General features: G+C 40.0%; 1 long non-coding RNA gene across 1 annotated transcript in view; it reads right to left on the bottom strand.

Moving 5' to 3' along the window:
• The window catches only part of LOC121384994, a 30,897-nt gene extending 16,967 nt beyond the window's left edge, over positions 1-13,930 (bottom strand). Inside the window, exon 1 of the long non-coding RNA XR_005959488.1 lies at positions 13,714-13,930. This is a non-coding gene — a long non-coding RNA (uncharacterized LOC121384994). The remainder of the gene's footprint in view (positions 1-13,713) is intronic.
• Positions 13,931-14,747: the final 817 nt, after the last annotated feature.

The following is a 14,747-nucleotide window of genomic DNA, read 5'->3' as shown; positions in this document are numbered from 1 at the left end:
GTTTGCATTACCATAGTTTGACACCCAATAGCCGATGTATTTTTTGTGCTGGGGTGTCGTTAAACATTCATTCATTCATTCTTTATTAGTCTTAGAATTGCTGTGTTTCCAGTCATGTTTTATGCGTGGATTTATCGTAGTAGTTTAGTACTAAGTATATATGTATTTACAATTACTTTTGATTGTTTCAATGTTATATTAAAGTTTGTTTTGTTTAAGGAACCACTAGAACATATATGTGCATTAATCATCGGCTATTAGATGTTAAACAATTGGTAATTCTGAAATATAGTCTTAGAGAGAAAACCTGCTACATTACCCCATTAGTAGCAAGGGATATTTTATATGCAACACCCCATCCCATTTGTGGTGCACTGGCTGGAAGGAGAACTAGTCCAACGGCCCACCGAATTGATCCTAGACTGACCGCGCATCAGGCGAGCACTTTACCACTGGGATACATTTATTAATCAGCTATTGGATGTCAAATATTTGGTAATTTTGAAAGATAGTCTTAGAGAGGAAACCAGCCACGATTTTCCATTAGTAACATGGGATCTTTTATAATCACCATTAGCACATGACCGCAAATACATTGGATACACAGACACTGGTATTCTAAGTAAGAAAATTTTCCCAATACAGTATTTTAATCGCCCCCCTCCCCCCCCTGCCCCCACTGTTAATGTTTTTTTTACAATAGCTGCAAACTCAGGACAGTACCTTTAACAGAAAACATTGTCATGTCTGCCACAGACAGAACAGCACATGCTACGACATTTTATATACCAGTAGTGGTGCACTGGTTGGAACGAGAAATAGCCCAATGGGCCCACCGACGGGGATTCGATCCAAGACTGACCGCGCATTAAGCAAGCGCTTTACCACTGGGCTACGTCCCGCCCCTAAATTGTATATAAACACGAAAATCAAGTTAAAAATAAAACGACTAAAATAGGCTAACAAGCAGGTAGGCGGCCCGAGTTAATGAGAACTATGTTCGTTGACCGTTTCACTTTATACGCGTTCTTTGTCTTTTGCTGACAGATTGCCGAAAAGCTTCTAAGATATGACACCCCCCACCAATCTGTCTCTAACTGATGTCAAATGACATGAAAACGTTGAAGTTATTTCTGTAACCCGTGGCCCTCGGGCGACGTCTATAGAATTAGCGTCTCAGGAAAACATTGTCATGTCTGCCACTTTCACCATCACAGTCGATTTGTCTCAAGCACAACGCGGGGTATGGATATTAAACTCCGTTATACATACTTACTTGATTCAGTGTCTTCAGTAGATCTCGACGTGTCGATAGTAACCCTCGTTATACAGACCCATAGATCTGAAATATGCCCCTCATCTCAAACGTCTTGTATAATTGTAACAGAAGAACCAACCTACACTGAGGGGATTCGAACCACGGTCTCTCAGTACGAGAGTCCAGCGCTCTACCAAATGAGCTAATAGGGAAATTCTCATTAGCTGCTACCAGTAGGAGCACTTTGTACCAATACTACTACATACTCTCTTATTAAACGAGATCTACTGCCTCTCTCTAACCCCTTCCGATCCCCCTCCCCCACCCCACCCCAAACATTTAACCATCGGCTATTGGATCCCTAACATTTGGTAATTTTGACACACACACACACACACACACACACATATATATATATATATATATATACGGTCGTGGTATGTACTACCCTGTTCTATATAGTCTTAGAGAGGAAATTCGCAACAGTTTTCCATTAGTAGCAAGGAATCTTTTATATGCACCATCCCACAGACAGGGTAGTACATACCACGACCTTTGATATACCAGTCGTGTGGCACTGGTTGGGACGCGGGAATAAAACGGAGAATGGGTGCAATGAGGTGGTTCGATCCTATAATGCAAACAGCCTAGACGAGCGCCTACCGACTGAGCCAGATCCCGCTTATAGTAAAACCATTATTGCATAAAATTTATTTTTGAACTACAAATATCCAAAATACATTATGCAGAGCTTCTAGATTATGGTAGCCCCACTCCCATGGCTAGTGATATTCAATGTCGGGCTACTAAACAACTACTATTGCCATGCCCGACGGCTGGTGAATTTGTTTAATCAAATATTGCAGTAAAGTCTATTTTGTAAATGACTATCCTGACCGCCCACTCCACCCCCTATGTTTAGGTAACATGTCTGATTATAAGTACAATTATATTAACTTAAAGGAAAGTAGGGCTAGTGAATTTTTAATCGTAGCTAGTAAAATGTTTTAAATCTCTGATCCCATGGCTAGTGGAATATATAAAAATTCTAGAAGCCCTGCGTTATGTTTGCCTGAACTGATAGTCTGAGCAAGATGTTGCAACCAGGGTTCGAAAAACCCACTAGCCCTCGGTCTCGGCTAGTGAATGTTTGTTTTGGTCTAGTGGAAAGTATCAACTGTATCATTGTAATACCCAGGGAACTAGCCAAAGATTTTGTGAGGGCTAGTAACTTTATCAAACATTTGTCGATGATGATGATAACTAGTTTAACGTGCCCATATACCACTAGGGTTTCGAACACGCCCATCCCGAGTCCGACCTCCGATAAGATCGGTGTCCTGACTCGGGATGGAGGGGGGGGGGGGGGGGGGGTGAAAATGGGCAGAATTTTGAAAATAGCAATCAGTAAAGAAGTTAATAGATTAAATAAAAAATAATAAAAAGGTTACAAGCCAAAAATGAAAAAGAATTGACTGCTCGGCCGAATATTTATATAATTTGGAGCATTTTAGAAGGATAGTCCAAAATTAAATAAGAGAAAGAAGAGAGGATCGGACTATTTAATAATATTAGAAAAAAAGAAGTAACTTCGACATAAAATTTTGAACGCAGATCTAAAAGTTTAAAGTCCGATCGATATGTCCACGCGAGTGGCCTCGTTAAGGCCACACATTTGTCGAACACTGCTTGCAACTACGTAATTTAAAGGGGCTATGTCAAAGTTGAAACTACAATATTTCGTTATTTTTACATTTATTTGCAATAAATAATTACTAATTAATCGATCCCACGCATAATCTTTACATAATTAACTCAAGAATAATCATTTTAAAACGTCTTGCATTGGACGAAAAGAGGGGTTTCCCGCATAATTTATGGCTAAATATAGCACCGTCTTTATTTGTTTTGTCAGTTGACTGGGTGAACGTAGTGTGTTGAATATGCACGCATAAAACAGTGACGTCATTAGTTAATGCGTGCGACACAATCTCAAGATCCCTACACCAAATATTTTTTAATGCTAGTAAATGGAATTATTTAGCTGTAAAAATTTGTATAGGCATATAGCTAAAGGTATAAACTTTATATTTCAAAGCAAAAATTTATAAATATTTATGGCGGGAGCTGCCATTATTGCAACTTTGACATAGTCCCTTTAACGGTGAGAAAGCTGCTATAATAGACAATATATATTTCACACTAAAAGATTATTTAACAATTGCACATTGATTTATCAATTGTTTATCAATTATACTTTGATTTATCAATTGTTTATCAATTGTACTTTTATACTCCCTCTCCCATTTAAAGTTTTGTGACACAAGACCACCACCCCGTTCAAAATTACACAATACTCGCCAATACACCATAGCTTTCCTTGTTATGATGACATAATTTGATCCATAATACGAAGGAAGATTTTTTGTTTGTATTTATGGTTGTTTGGTTTGGTAATTATTACTAGACGGCAAATCAGGACGACCAACTTTCCGGAATTTTTCGAAATTTTCTTTCGTCCCGTACTCGGAAATTCCGGAATTGATGCCAAATATCCGGAATTGTTTTCAAATTCACTATATATATTTTTAAAATATATTTATCTCTCATTTCAAGATTGAACTCTGTATTGTCTACAGTTCTGTGGCATTACCCAAAAAAAAAAAAAAAAAAAAAAAAAAAACGTTTTGTTTTATTTAACGACGCCACTAGAGCACATTGATTTTTTATCTTATCATCTGCTATTGGACGTCAAACATATGGTAATTCTGACACTGTTTTTTTTTTATAAAGGAAACCCGCTGTGGCCACATAGGCTACTCTTTTACGACAGACAGCAAGGAATCTTTATTTGCGCTTTCCACAGGCAGGATAGCACAAACCATGACCTTTGTTGAACCAGTTATGGATCACTGGTCGGTGCAAGTGGTTTACACCTACCCACTGAGCCTTGCGGAGCACTCACTCAGGGTTTGGAGCCGGTATCTGGATTAAAAATCCCATGCCTCGACTGGGATCCGAACCCAGTACCTACCAGTCTGTAGACCGATGACCTAACCACGACGCCACCGATTGGCTGCATTTGTCAAGAGCCGACCAATGAAAATGTTTTTGACAATCGAGTAAACTGAAGCCATATATTGAATTTTTTTTCTTACTTTTTATACTCGAGTAGTTTATGTATTCATTTTAATATTTGAAATATCATATACTTATGTTCTTACGTGGCAAGCATCGGTTCAATGGCGATGCATGCAATTTCGCCATGATGGGTGAAAACCTGACTATGTAACAGAAGAACGATGCGATCGTACAATAATAAAAGAAACGGATGCACATCTCATCTTTCCATTTGCTTTCACATGCAACATTTCACTAAATAATATTTGGCCACCAGTGATCTGTAACCCATCCATGACATTAATTTAACTGCCGATGTTATTTTATTCAAGTAAGTTAAACTATAAACAAACCATTAGTTATTGCCGCCATTTTTCTTTACACTGGCACCTCAAGAGTGGTACTCTATATAATAATGTAAGCGTAATGCAGAACGGCAGCCAGTCTTAATGTGGGTACCAGACGTTATGTCCTCGAGCCAGTTCGCCACAAATCAGTTCGCCCCCACTACATGTATATGATGAAATAGCGCAAATGTGGCAATGTACCTACATAAAAATAACATTAGTCCCAAATTTGTTTGTCACTTTATTACTAATCTGTAGGTGGGAGTCTTAAACTGTAATACGATATTTGCTAATATAGTGTGGGTGTTTTTTGGGGGTTTTTTTTAATAGTGATTTTTGGTGTGTGTGTGTGTGTGTGTGTGTGTGTGTGTGTGTGTTTTAAGGTTATACTTTGCATTTACCATAGTGTGACACCTAATAGCCGATTTTTTTGTATGCTGGGGTATCGTTAAACATCTATTCTATTCTATTCTACTCTTTTTTTTAAAGTTACAGTGTCTGGTTACCATATTATAACATCATGTACAAATATAAAATACAAGCTCAAATGCACTTTTAAAAAACTCGTGTGTGTTCGCTATGAACGGATATTGTCAAAAGTATACGCTCGATTCGTCGCTTGTGCAGCCATAGCTCGGCAAAACACAAACGACAGCCTGTTGTCAGTTTCAGTTAACACGTGCGTTTGCCGATTTCAAATTGTAGGGTTCGTCTAAAAAAATTAACAGAGAAATCTTGCACTATACGAAGAACGTTCGGTTGAGGATACGGTACTATAGAAGTGTCGGAAATAGAATAAAATTGATTTTCGTCTATTATTTCTTTCATATTAAACGGACACACTCAACACATTTTATTTACGGTTGTATGGCGTCGGATGATTATTAAATCAATATGCTCTAACTTTGATGTCGTTAACCCCCCCCCCCCCCCCGCGCATTTCCAAAAAACACCTTTTTGAAGTAATGAATAAAAATAACATATAGTCTTAAAAAATGTTACGTAAATCGAACACAGTACCCTCTTCCTCTACCCCTAAAGCGTTACGTAATTAGTAACACCTCCTTACATGTAACGCGTATGCCAACAGCTGGCCACTGTACAAATAATAAAAATATTCCGGATACTGCCGCTTTAAACGCGGAAGTTCACATTCGCATGCAAATAATTATATACTCATTTACAAGTGACAAAGCATGCACTTGTTTAATGCTGTTAATCACTGTACTAGGTATAGTAACTTTATTTGAATGAATCTATTTAGCATGTTTTACTAGACAAACCACAAAGTAGGACTATGCCTAAAAAGAAAGAAAAAGTGTGCAACTTATGTGGATTGATTTATACTTTTACTATTCAATACATAACATTCCAATAAATAATACAAATCTGTATTGTTATGTACCGTATCTCTCTGGTTGTTGTTATTTTACAAATACATGTATATATCAAACATGGCATTTTTTGCACTGTTTAAATTATTTTTTTTAAATATGAAAATGGCGTTTTCGCTCGCTTTAAAATATTGTTTTGAAAAGGGCGTTCGCGCGTTAAAATGAAAATATCAGAAAATTCCGGAAAATGTTTTCCATTAGGTTGGTCGCCCTGGAAAACCATCCGTGAAAAGAGTACGTAATTCTTCACAAACATTCTCCATAATTACAATCAGTGCATTCAAATTTATTCCTTCCTTTTTGGACCGGCCTCGGTGGCGTCGTGGTTAGGCCATCGGTCTACAGGCTGGTAGGTACTGGGTTCGGATCCCAGTCGAGGAATGGGATTTTTTATTCCAGATACCGACTCTAAACCCTGAGTGATTGCTCCGCAAGGCTCAATGGGTAGGTGTAAACTACTTGCACCGACCAGTGATCCATAATTGGTCCAACAAAGGCCATGGTTTGTGCTATCTTGCCTGTGGAGAGAGGAAGCGCAAATAAAAGATCCCTTGCTGCCTGTCGTAAAAGAGTAGCATATGTGGCGACAGCGGGTTTCCTCTAAAAAACAGTGTCAGAATGACCATAATATTATGTTTGACGTCCAATAGCCGATAAGATAAAAAATCAATGTTCTCTAGTGGCGTCCTTAAATAAAACAAACTTTCCTTTTCTTTCCTTTTTGGGGGTGGGTGAGTGTCAAATCAGCGAATGTTTTTTCGTCTCCGGGCACTTGGCCCGAGCAGGACAGCCCGCTAGGCGCACTAGAAAAATGAACGAGACTGCAGCTGTTCATTAACGAGACTAGAGGAAGCCATACATGGAACTATTCGCCTCCCAGTGAAGAGTTCAGTAAGGACAGTAAGGCAGAAGGGTACAATTACGTGTGAGATTAGAGACTAAATAACAAGGAAAGAAAAATGTCAATGTCAAAGTCCTGTGTACGGCTTTTTCTAACTGATTTCTTAGAGAGAGAGAGAGAGAGAGAGAGAGAGAGAGAGAGAGAGAGAGAGAGAGAGAGAGAGAGAGAGAGAGAGAGAGAGAGAGAGAGAGAGAGAGGGAGGGGGGGGGGGAGGGAGGGAGAGAGAGAGAGGGGAGAGAGAGAGAGAGAGAGAGAGAGAGAGAGAGGGAGAGAGGGAGAGAGAGAGACAGAGAAAGAAGAGGTTTGTTTTGTTTAACGACACCACTAAAGCACATTGATTTATTAATCATCGGCTATTGGATGTCAAACATTCGGTAATTTTGACATATAGACTTAGAGAGGAAACCCGCTACATTTGTTTCCATTAGTAGCAAGGGATCTTTTATATGCACCATCCCACAAACAGGATATCACATACTACGACCTTTGATACATCAGTCGTGGAGCACTGGCTGGGACGAGAAATAGCCCAAACCCGGTACATTTTTTCATTAGTAGCAAGGGATCTTTTGTATGCACTATCCTACAGACAGGATGACACATACCACGGCCTTTTATATAGAAGTCGTGAAACGAGAAATAGCCACATGTAATATGTGACTAAAAGTCAGCAATATGGGTTTAAGTGTGAGTAACACGGTTAATTTTCTGACACCGTCGATGAGGGTATTGGCTGCAGTTACCCTCTGCTGTCGGTCTTTTTAAGATCCAGCCGCGTGTGCAGGGGTGGAGATTTCGAGGGTCGAAACCTCCCTCCACTCAAGCAAAATTTCTTTTTTGTTTCAATATATTTCCTGGGGGAGAATGACTCAACCCCTCTAGAAACTTTGGTTGCCACAGTCTAGACCCCCCCCCCCCCCCCCTGCAAAAATCCCTGCACACGCGCTTGGATTCAATGTTTTTCTTTCCAACTGTACATTATAAGTCGTATCTGGATACAGGCTGGTCTAAAGTTTGATCTTTTGTTGATGGTTCAGCCGCAATGAATGGCTCAGGGATCCTTTATATGCATCATCCCACAGACAGGGTAGTACATACCACGGCCTTTTGATATACCAGTCGTGGTGCACTGGCTGTGACGAGAAATAGCCCAATGGGCCCACCGACGGGGATCGATCCCAGACCGACCGCGCATCGAGCGAGCGCTGTACCACTGAGCTACGTCCCGCCCCCCCCCCCCCCCCCCCTCCCGTGTTGATAAAGTTATCCTACTGATAGCAGCTAGCGGGATTTTTCCTGTTTAACTGTTGGTTCGTTAAACGAAGGTTGATTTTTCTGTTGCAATAACACGGAGACAGAAGTGGATGATTTATTGTATACGCTTTATTACTTGCCGATAAAAAAACATTGCCGTCATAGCAGCTTTAAAGAGCCAGAATCAAAGTTGCATAGTGACCAAATGTATTTATTAGTTCTTGCTTCAGAAATACAAAGATTATGCCTTGAATTGTTTGTCCATAAACATTACAACCAAATCATGTTATTTCCTAACAGAAAACAAATTAACGCGTCATGTCACATTTTGAATTTGAACGGCTTCTTATTTATCTGTTGTTTTTTTTTCTTCTCCAGGGCCGTACCCTGATCAAAATACGGGGGGTGGGGGGTGGGCACTACCTTTTATAAACAAATGAAACACTATACAAATTAAACCCTGAGACGTGTATGCTATTTTCTGGAGTAAAAAAAAAAAAAAGGGAGATATTCAAGGGAGGCAACTGCCCCTCCTTGCCACCCTCCCCCCTTTTTTGGCAATTCCCCATTTGCGACGGGCGGGACGTAGTCCAGTGGTAAAGCGCTCGCTTGATGTGCGGTCGGTGTGAGATTGATCCCTGTCAGTGGGCCCATTGGGCTATTTCTCGTCCCAGCCAGTGCACCACGACTGATGTATCAAAGGTCGTAGTATGTGCTATCCTGTTTGTGGGATGGTGCATATAAAAGATCCCTTGCTACTAATGGAAACAAATGTAGCGGGTTTCCTCTCTAAGTCTATATGTCAAAATTACCGAATGTTTGACATCCAATAGCCGATGATTAATAAATCAATGTGCTCTAGTGGTGCCGTTAAACAAAAGAAACTTTTTTCCCAGTCTGTATACTGCATCTTTAAGAAAGTAGCTGGAATATGTACACATCCTTAGAGTTGCAGTAATTAGTTATGTAAATTACTCTCGGAACAAAAAACAGGTCACGACCGATAATGCAATATTCTTCTGACATTGTCGTTTAACCATCCCCTACGAAATTGGCTTGTCAACATCGACCAAAAATCAAGCAAACATGTTTTGACAGAGCCAATTAAACGGATACAATTCTGTCGTAATGTCCGATTATTCACTTGTCTAATATCTGTCAAGGCAGTCATTTGCAGAGCAGCGAAAGGTTCCCGTCTCGCTAAACCTCTCTTTTAGTCTCGCTAAACCTCTCTTTTAGTCTCGCTAAACCTTTCCGTTAGTCTTGCTAAACCTTTTTCTTAGTCGTGACGTCCATTTGCGAGTGGAGACTTATTGATATGGAAAGCAGCGTGAGCCAGAGGGTTGATAAATATGGAACAGTATTGGCTAAATACGACGTCTTGTCCAATTATTCGCGAAAATAATGATATTGTGCGGGTTATTAGCGTTCTCGAGTCCCGCACCGTGTCAGGCGAAGTAATTTCCATCGATTGACCATTCCGGAGTTTGCTAAAGTTAAAAGTTTGTTTTGTTAAACGACACGACTAGTAGGCTATAACAAAACCTGTGATATGTGCTGTCCTGTCTGCGGGAAAACAAATACAAAAGATCTCTTGTTGCTAATTGGAAAATATAGAGGGTTTTGTCTGAAACTATGTTTGTTTGTTTGTTTGTTTAATGACAGCACCAGAGTCTACACATTTTAATTACGGTTACCGATAGGTCAATATGACGTCAGACCACAGATAATGATAAGAGAAAACCAATGGGCTAGTCTTTCCTATTAGCAGCAAGGGCTATTTTATATGCAGCATTTCACAGATTCCTTGCTGCTGATCGAAAAGAGTAGCCTATGAAGTGGCGACAGCAGCTTTCCTCTCTCTATATCTGTGTGGTCCTAACCATATGATATGTCTGACGACATATAACCGTAAATAAAATGTGCACAGTGCATTGTTAAATAAAACATTTCCTTCCAACATACAGGATAGTACACACCACGCTTTTTTTTTACACCGGTTGTGGAACACTGGCTGGAACAAAAGCGCTTACGGACGATGGGGATCGATCCTAGACCGACCGTTCATCAATGGAGCACTTGTTACAACAGAACCACGTCCCGCCTCCGGTCTGTAAACCAGAAAACTCATTACAGTGCATGGCACTCATGTTGCAGAAATCTAATTTCCAACATCTAATAGCGGGTTTGTTTGACAATCTCGGCATAGATGTGAAAGCGGTGAGGTGGTTTTTAAATTTTTTTTTAGCTTGGCGAAAGAGCTTGTCGTTTCAAAACGATCACGGCAGAAATAATAAAGAAAGCGAAGTCATTCATTGTGCAATCAATACCAGTACTTCGGTTTTAGTTACGCTTCAGCGTCCCAGCCGCAATAATGAGCGAGAAAATAATGATTCAATCGACCGGTTCCCACTCGGTTATGCTTGCCCTCTTCCGTGCAGAGATTTCCATTGATTTTGACGATAAATTAATTGCAAATTGTTGCAGGTGACACGTTCAACAATCCGCGACGCATTTGAATTTCATATTTGAGCAGAGATTTGAAATTAAAGTTGGCTCGACGTGGATAAAGAACACGACTCTTCGATATGATATAGTGTGATTTAGTGGTTACTGTACTTGTCTGAAGTGTTAGTTTGTTGTGTTTAACGACACCACTAGAGCACATTGATCAGTTAATCATCGGCTATTGGGACATCATTCATTCATTCATTCATTCATTCATTCATTTCAACTTATTTTCGTGCTTATATCCAATTAAGGTTAAAGGACGCTGTCCTGAGTACACACCTCAGCTACCTATCTGGGCTGTCTGTCCAGGACAGTGGGTTAGTTGTTAGTTGTTAGTTGGTTAGTAAGAGAGACGTCGGTAGTGGTCTTAAGCTAGTAGTTCAAGTACGTCGCGTGGGGGGGGGGGTTTGGCCAGGGGGTCCGGCCCCCCCCAATAATTTTGGCCTTTTTTTTTTGATAACCTTTACATCTCGACTGAATGTAAAAGTTGTTGCGAGACTAACGGATCGAGATTAACGGTGAGAGCTACAGTAAAGAGCAAATAACCTTTGAATCATGCCCACGACCCCCCCCCCCCCCCCCGCCCGCCCCCAAATACCTCGCGCTCGTTCAATTCCCCCCCCCCCCCCCCCCCCCCACGCACACATAATGTCCACCATGCTACGGGCCTGTAGTTGACTCGCCCAGTGTCTCGCTTCTGTTGAAATCAAATCCTCGTTTGTTTTCAGTAAATTCAATATGATTTTAACACAGTTCATATTAAATTTAATTTACCGGCCTCGGTGGCGTCGTGGTAGGCCATCGGTCTACAGGCTGGTAGGTACTGGGTTCGGATCCCAGTCGAGGCATGAGATTTTTAATCCAGATACCGACTCTAAACCCTGAGTGAGTGCTCCGCAAGGCTCAATGGGTAGGTGTAAACCACTTGCACCGACCAGTGATCCATAACTGGTTCAACAAAGACCATGGTTTGTGCTATCCTGCCTGTTGGAAGCGCAAATAAAAGATCCCTTGCTGCTAATCGGAAGAGTAGCCCATATAGTGGCGACAGCGGGTTTCCTCTCAAAATCTGTGTGGTCCTTAACCATATGTCTGACGCCATATAACCGTAAATAAAATGTGTTGAGTGCGTCGTTAAATAAAACATTTCTTTCTTTCTATTAAATTTAAAAAAATAGAGTAAAGTTTTAGAGCACATTGATTTTTTATCTTATCATTCTGACACTGTTTTTTTTTAGAGGAAACCCGCTGTCGCCACATAGGCTACTCTTTTACGACAGGCAGCAAGGGATCTTTTATTTGCGCTTCCCACAGGCAGGATAGCACAAACCATGACCTTTGTTGAACCAGTTATGGATCACTTTACACCTACCCAATGAGCCTTGCGGAGCACTCACTAAGGGTTTGGAGATATTAAATTTTAGTGCGCGTTTGTTCATTGTGTTTTAGTTTACCTAATATGTTTATTTATTCCAGTTTCGCATGAGGTCGACAATCAAAGTATGAATTGACCTTTACACTCAGTACCTACCAACACACTAACATGTAGCCAATGAGACTATACACGTAGCTATCTTTGCAGGGCCGTAGCTAGCGGGGGGGGGGGGGGGCAAAGGGGCAAATATATCCGGAAAAAATTATAGAAACTTAAATAAAATTATCTTCTTAACCGTTTAAGGAGTTTTAGACTATTAACTACTTTTGAATTGGCTTGTCTCTGACCTGTATACAGGTTTAATTTATCTAGTTATGAAATGTTTGTATATAATAATACGTTCGTAAAATAAATCACGAACGCAGTTCCTGCGGTGCTCTAAAGAAGACAACAGAGGAATTTACAACCAAATGACCAACTCGATCATGACTATTTACTGGTTATTGATATTGACGTTTTAAGTATGCAACCTCCCTGAAATGGCTGATATTTGAGAGCCATTAGATTTCAGAATATCCTGGATCATGCCCTTGGACCCTCTTGCATTCCAAGAATTTATCTGCCCCCCCCCCCCCCCCCCCCCCCCCCATCTCAACAACAACAAAACAAACAACAAAACAAACCCAACAACAACAACAAAAAACCCCACCTATCTACGGCCCTGCTTTATGACATGTCTTGCACTTGTAATGCTTAATACCCTATAGGTCAACCCCTGCGCGTGCTGTAACCTCACCGTGGTGCAGGGGTGTAACATTCTCTTGGAGAATGGCCAATACAGCACAAATTGAAGTTTAGAGTAAAATTCAGTGTCCGTAAAATTCTGTGATATTTGTATTTGTATTTTTGTACAGTTCTTTACACTGTTTTTGTTTGAACTTTGAATTTTTATATTGATGTTGATCATCACTTTATTTATTTGCATTACCATAGTTTGACACCCAATAGCCGATGTATTTTTCGTGCTGGGGTGTCGTTAAACATTCATTCATTCATTCATTCTATAGGTCAGTACCAGTGTAGACAGGCAAAAATTATGGGTGCTGCATTGTAAGATGTTTCCGACTAATAAAATATTTCTATGCTTAAACTTACACATTAAATATATTTTCTTGTTTACAGTATCAGTGTCTGTATATTCAATGTGTTTCTGGTCGTCTTAATATTTGTAAGAAGTCCAAACTGGATTTTGTTTTCAAATAATTTCGTACGTACAAAAAAAAAGAAAAAAAAAAAAGGAAATAAAACGAAATTTAACCTAGTACAAATATTACAACGATCAGAAATAAGTTTACTATACAGCCATTAATATTTTATGCAGTAAAATATATTTGATATGCAATTACAATCGTTAAAAAGTCACTGTTAGTCAATAACATCTTTAAAATTGCCCCAAACTCAGGAATGTCCCTTTAAGAGGCACTTGTAACCACCTACTATCCCCCCACCACCGGCGGTTGTTTTGTGCTCAAATTAACTTGAGGTCAACGTACCTTTAATGCCACTGGAAGCGGATACTTTGCACACTTTCCTTTACTGAGGTAAGAGGCATCATTAAGTCAGAAAAGTGGGATATCTAGTTTGACACAAATAAAATGAGCGGAGAGTACACTTGATGGTCTGTCCATTCAACACTGATGTTATGAGTGTACTTGTCCTGGTTTGTTTCAATATCAAGTGTTGCTTTTCTTTTTCTCATTGTTCAGTTGAAAATCCTGGACCCGTGCATATTAAACTTTTAAGAGTCCTGACTTAATCTTTAATGACGTCACACACATACAATTTGTATGGCGTTGTCATGACATTAGTGTCTCAGACTATTAGAGTCTCGAATCTAGACTCTAAACGTTTTATAAGCACCATGCCTGGTTTCAGCTAGGTATTTGCTCACCTTATCACTGTATATACGACATGCTTGATAATGGAGTCTGTCAACATTTTAATAGGCGTTTTAATTAACAGGAAGAGTGGCGCCAAGTGTTTACAAAACATGCAGGCATTCTTCTACAGTCCATCCCACAGGGAACGCCTTTTTGGGGGATATAGAATTTACTACAAGTTATTTATTTCTGAGCCGATTGTTTTCTAAATTGGTCACAAAAATAGTATTATTTTCTTATTTCCAAAACGCTTTTACTTTGCTTCTTACGTCAAACACAACTGAAATTATCTACAAAAACATTTTTGTAGGAGGATGAGACGGACAGTAGGTGTTGTTGCACTCTCAAAGACTCTTTGCTTCAGATCCGGTGAATATATGCAGGTGTATACGAACCTGGTAAACATCCATAGAACAAAGGTTTGTTTTTACCATTTCCTCTTCACTCCAAGAACATCATCTACACTGTGTAACATCCGCGTATTTATTGGTATCATTGGTAACAATAGCCCGGTGATAAAGCGATGGCTTGATGCGCGGTCGGTGTGGGGATCGATCCCCGTCGGTTGGCCCATTGGGTTATTTCTTGTTACAGCCAGTGCAAAACGACTGGTACACCAAAGGCCGTGGTATGTGCTATCCTGGATG

Source organism: Gigantopelta aegis, chromosome 11 (genome assembly GCF_016097555.1).
Source record: "Gigantopelta aegis isolate Gae_Host chromosome 11, Gae_host_genome, whole genome shotgun sequence".
NCBI lineage: Eukaryota > Metazoa > Mollusca > Gastropoda > Neomphalida > Peltospiridae > Gigantopelta > Gigantopelta aegis.
The sequence above is the reverse complement of the archived record's forward strand: the minus strand, read 5'-3'. Positions and strand labels throughout refer to the sequence as shown.